The 6,000-nt window shown below is 41.1% G+C and overlaps 1 protein-coding gene across 1 annotated transcript in view; it reads right to left on the reverse strand.

Moving 5' to 3' along the window:
• The window catches only part of TTC29 (tetratricopeptide repeat domain 29), a 265,146-nt gene extending 259,732 nt beyond the window's left edge, over positions 1-5,414 (reverse strand). The window contains exons 1-2 of the mRNA XM_060095162.1: positions 5,352-5,414; positions 4,649-4,695 (exon numbers count right to left, since the gene is read on the reverse strand). The gene's annotated coding sequence lies outside the window, so the exon portion shown is untranslated. The remainder of the gene's footprint in view (positions 1-4,648; positions 4,696-5,351) is intronic.
• Between the last annotated feature and the right edge of the window lie 586 nt (positions 5,415-6,000).

The following is a 6,000-nucleotide window of genomic DNA, read 5'->3' on the forward strand; positions in this document are numbered from 1 at the left end:
ATCAATGGAACAGGATAGAAAGCCCAGAAATAAGTCCACACTCTTATGGTCAACAAATCTATGATGAAGGAGGTGAGAATATACAATGGAAAAAAGACAAGCTCTTCAATAAGTGGTGCTGGGAAAACTGGACAGTTACATGTAAAAGAATGAAATTAGAACGTTCTCTAACACCATATACAAAATTAAACTCAAAATGGATTAAAGGCCTAAATGTAAGACTGGATATAAAGTTCCTAGAGGAAAACATAGGCAGAACATTCTTTGACATAAATTGCAGCAATATTTTTTTGATCTGTCTCCCAGAGTAATGGAAACAAAAGCAAAGATAAACAAATGGCACCTAATTAAACTTAAAAGACTTTGCACAGCAAAGGAAACCATAAACAAAATGAAAAGACAACCTATGAAATGAGAGAAAATATTTGCAAACAATGTGACCGACAAGGGATTAATTTCCAAAATGTACAAATAGCTTATACAGCTCAATATCAAAAAAGCAAATAACCCAATCAAAAAATGGGCAGAGACCTAAATAGACATTTCTCCAAAGAAGACATACAGATGGCCAACAGGCACATGAAAAGATGCTCAACATCACTAATTATTAGAGAAATACAAATCAAAACTACAATGAGGTGTCACCTCACACACGAGTCAGAATGGCCATCATGAAAAAGCCTGCAAGTAATAAATGCTGGAGAGAGTGTTAAGAAAAAGGAAATCTCCTACACTGTGGGTAGGAATGTAAATTGATACAGCCACTATGGATAACAGTATGGAGTTTCCTTAAAAAAAACTAAAAATAGAGTTACCATATGATCCAGCAATCCCATTCCTGGGCACATATCTGGAAAAGATGAAAACTCTAAATCAAAAAGATACATGCACCCCCATGTTCACAGCATCACTATTTACAATAGCCAAGACATGGGAGCAACCTAAATGCCCATCGACCAATGAATGGATAAAGAAGATATTATACACACACACACACACACACACACACACACACACACACACACACAGTGGAAATATTACTCAGCCATAAAAAGAATGAAATAATGCCATTTGCAGCAACATGGATGGACCTAGAGATTATCATACTAAGTGAAGTAAGTCAGACAGAGAAAGACAAATATCATATGATATTACTTATATGTGGAATCTTAAAAAAAATGATACAAATGACCTTATTTACAAAATGGAAATAGACTCACAGATGCAGTAAAAAAAAAAAAAAAAAACTTATGGTTACCAAAGGGGAAAAGGGGAGGGATATATTAGAAATTTGGGATTAACAGATACACACTACTATATATAAAATAGATAAACAATAAGATCTACTGTAGAGCACAAGGGACCATATTCAGTACCTTGTAATAACCTATACTGGAAAAGAATTTGAAAAAGAATATATATATATATATATATATATATATATATATATATATAATTGAATCAATTTGCTATATACTTGAAACATTGTAAATCAACTATACTTCAACTAAAAAAATGTAGTGGTTTAAAACAACAATCAAAGTTAAAAAAAGTCTTTTACTTTATGTGGGTCAGGAATTAGGAGAAAGCGCAATGGGAATGGATGGCTTTTCCCTACTCAGTTTTGACTGGGACCTCTGCTGGGAAGACTCAGAAGCATGGGGGTAACTCAGTGGTGGGAAACAGGAATTTTCTGTAAGGTCTTCATTCATGTAACTGGTGGCTGATGCTACTATCTAGGACCTCATCTGGGGCTATCTGTCAGAACACATACATGTGACCTCCTCATACGGCTTGGGCTTCCTCTCAGCATGGCAGCCTCAGACTTCTTAGGTGGCAACTCAGGGCTCCAAAGGCAAGTACCCAAAGAAAAGCCAGATGGAAGCTGTGTCCCCTTCTAGGGCCTGGCTTTGGAAGTCACATAGCATCTCTTCCACTGTAAAAATCGGCTGTTCACCAGTAGCCAAGGGATGAATAAGAGCAGAAAAAGATGAAGTCAGAGAAGCTAAGGAGAAATCTGGTGCTGTTCTGATGGTATAGAGTCTCGAAGGTTACTGTAAAAATAAGTGACTTTTACTCTGATTGGAGGATTTTGAGCCCAGGAGTGACATGGTCTGAGTTACACCTTGAAAGGAATACTCTGGCTTCTCTTTTGGACTTAGACTGTAGGGGGCAGAAGGGAAGGCAGCGGAGGCCAGTTGGAGGTTGCTGTGAAATCTGGGTGGCAGAGAATGGTAGAGGTGGAGAGACATGGTCACAGCCGAGGGAGCACCACCTGTGGCCAGCAGAGACAAGATATTCCTCTAGTGCTACAAAGCCATGGGGGGACGGAGGGTGGAAAGCAATGAGATTTGAGGGAAAATCTTTTGAAATTCAGTGTAGAAATAGGCAGTTTTTTGTTTCTGAAAAAAGGATTATTACTCCAGCCTGAAAATAATTATTCACATAATTAAAGAGAATATTCTAATGGAGATCAGTGTCATGATAGAACAGAATCCTGATATTACCCAGATTATCAGTGCATGGTATGATCCATGAAATATAAGGTCAACTTATTGTTATACAGTTATAGCTTTAAAGCACTCAGTCTAAACAGCAAATGTTAGTCCTCTCCTCCAAAACAAACATTAGAAACATAATGTATTATACTCCATAACTTCCTAATATAGTGACTTAACTCTTTTGTATTAAAAAAATCTACTTTTCTGATCACATGTTATATCAACTCTTTGAGTTAATTGGATAACCAGAACTTACTAAATGGCAACATTATGTAGACCATGCAGTAAGAAGTTAAAACTAACATAGGATTAGACCTCGTGTACAGATTTGAAGGGCAAAGGCTCCCCAAACCTACCTCTTGTAAGCCTACTTCAGAGAAGCTGTGAAGACTCTACGTTTCAGAGTCCTCCAAGGATATGGAGCAAATCTGGGCCATCTCAGTTCTTCACCCAGACCTCTCTGCCCCCAGGGGATTTGGAAAGGGAAAGAAACAATGCCTGTGCTGGCTTCAGCACGCAGGTCCTTCCCTGACAAATTAAGACTTTGTTCTGAGAGCTCCCACTTGGTCACCAAGGGCACTGGGCAGAGGTATCTCTGCATAATTGCAGAGACCTTTGAAGGGTTCCCCAAGGAACTTCAAAACAAGAAAAGAGTACTTGTAATTTCTCCCCAAACTAGGAAGACCCACCTACTGGTACACAGATAGAGGGATCAAACCCCAGAAGCTCTGATCCATCTCACATATCTCATCAAGGTGTGTATAAGCCTCCCAAGAACTGGCCTACCAGGTTGGGACATAAAATTTATCCTTATTGATGTTTGCTTGGGTCAGGCTGTTTTTCCTAGAAAATATAAACCTCTAATGAAATCTTATGCAAATGTTATATACATGGAGAGGAAAACGTCTTCTTTGTCACCCAGATCAACTGTGATTTTTCTTTTTCAAAATCAGAGTCAACGTTTCCAACCATTAAAGTTTCAGCTGCCAGTTCCTTCGTTTTGCTCCTCTCTGATCTGAGAACATTAGCAGCAGGAGCACCTTTACTCTTAAATTTAGTTTAATGTAAGTATTGCAAGGCCTGCTGGCAAGCCTCAAGGCACAACTCTGAATGGGGGTGGTCAGAGCAGAATGATAAAGTGGGTGCTACCGCAGGAAGGGGAATGGTTCAGATTCAGGTATATAAGGGAGGATAATGAGAGGTACTTCTCTGGCTGGTACCAACATGAACTTAGCCCCAGGAGGTTAGGGTGAAGCAGTCTGTTAGGGGACCGAGAGGCAGCTCCCGCAGTGCTACCAAATGGGCAGTCTACTCGGGCCACCACAGGTGCTGAGACAAAGATCAAAAGGCTGCCTTTAGCCATTCCACTCTTGGTATTCAGAAGAGATTTGATGGATTCTCTGATCTCCTGGTTGGCTCCAGTATCACAGTTACAGTCTCTAAGTTTGGCCCGCACACGCAAAAACAAATGAGAATGGAGAAATACAGGATGAAAGGTTTGAAAGGGATGGATCAGGCTGAATGTCTCCCATGGTGTGTTTAAATTTCTGGTCCCCAGGTAAAATTCTTCAAAGAGTAGCCCTCTTGCCCATGATCCCCAGAGGTCCTTATCAGGAAACACAAAGGAGGGGGAGGCCTAGAGCTGTATAGGCAGAGGCTACCTGGGAGTAACCATGTCTGAGGCTGACCACTGTCTCCAGAATTCAGTCATTTTGGGGTAAAAGCTGAAATGTGAGAAATAAAACCAATAAACCACAGCAAGCAAATGTATCATGTGTCATCAAGAGAGTTCAAAATAAATATGATTTTACTATCACCAACAAAATCATTGATAAGAATTGGAACTTTTCATATTATCATCATAAGCTCTTTTACTATGAAAGTTTAAAGAAAACTACAGAAGAAATATCAATAATTTGCTCCTGAAAAGAGTAAAAAAAAAATCACATAAAATAGCTTAAAGAGTCAGTAAATGTTTATCCCTTGTATCATAATTTTTGGATACATCTAGCATTCTATGGTAGGTTATTAGGTTGTTAAATAAATAGAAATCACAGACTTCCTACTAACTAACATTTATTGACAGTTAAATCAAAATTTAAAGCGGGAAAAGTGTTTGAAGGCAGGCCATGTTTCATTTGACTTACATTTGGAGATTACTGCTGAAGGCCTCTCCAGGCTTACAGACTTCAGCCTGAAAATTTGGAAGCAAAGAATAACAGCAAAGGAGAGAAGGAAAAAAGTTAAAAATTAGTTAAAAGAATAACCCCCCTTCCTGCTCCAAATAATGGAATAAGATTTATTCATACAACAAAAACCAGGTACTTACTATACACAGTTAGATAAACTTTAAAAAAAAATCCTGCTGCGATAGATGACATATTATGTCGATGATTAAAGATGCAAACCATAAAAAAAATTACAAAGCATAGCTCCTATGGAAGAAACTAATCACTAATTCAATGAAATGCCAATACATCTGAAATATGTATGTGTTTTGAAATATTCTTATACAAATGTGACCTTAGGGATATCTCAAACTTATGACAGACTGGGTTATCTACCAAAACCAAGGACATCTCAGTTCCCTTGGGCTCCTATCCAGTTCTAAACAGGACTAATTGATTTATTCCTACTCCTGTTTGTTTTTACCATTGCCCTCACAGGGTGAACTGGGCGGCGAGAAGAGCGCCTTTCTGCGCTCCTCCTTCTATGCATTTCTTGAGGTAAATGGTGAGGGCCTTGGCTCAGGAAGTTTGAGTGCCTAGATTGACGGAGGAAGGTCTGTCGGGGTCAGGGGAAGGACTGCCTGAAAGAACGACTCGTCTCTTCTAAGAGTTCGTCACGAACCTCGAGGGACTGGCCCTGGGGAACAGCTCTGGTTTTCCGTTCCGCCTCAGTGTGTCCCCCACCGGTGGCAGGTGCTGGGCGCCGGCGCCGCCCTCTCCTCCCGCGGTGGTTCCCGCACCCTGCAGAGCAGGCGCAGAGAGAGGACGCGAGAGCGTTTCCAGGGATACAGAGGGGGCGGGGAGGGACGTGCGGGGGCGGTGTTAGGCTAAACCGGGATTCGGGATTGGGGCAGTTTCCTGGCTCGTCGGGCACGGGGGCGGAGCCTCGAGGGGGCGGAGCCTACTGAGCGATGTGTGGAGTCTCCAGACCCAGCAGGCTTTTCCCGCCAGACTGCTCTCAGAAGTTAGACTTCCTTCAGAAATTAGTTCACGCAACCGAAGAGCCTCGAATTTGCCGCCCTGAATCATTTCCTTCACGGCACCGAATCCTCAGTATTTTGCAACATTTCCCTGTCGTCCACAGATTGATGGAAAAACGCTCAGGTTGGGAATCAATACCCTCAAGGCCCGAAGTCACTTGAACCAGCTGAATAAGTCCTTCCTTAGCCTCTGTTGCGGTCAGAACCATCTTTTTCCAGCCCCATGCAAGTACCTTTCCCAATCCTGTCTCCAGAAAGAGAATCCAATTTTGAGTTGTGGTGAGCTAAAAA

This window comes from Mesoplodon densirostris, chromosome 1 (genome assembly GCF_025265405.1).
Source record: "Mesoplodon densirostris isolate mMesDen1 chromosome 1, mMesDen1 primary haplotype, whole genome shotgun sequence".
Classification (NCBI taxonomy): Eukaryota; Metazoa; Chordata; class Mammalia; order Artiodactyla; family Ziphiidae; genus Mesoplodon; species Mesoplodon densirostris.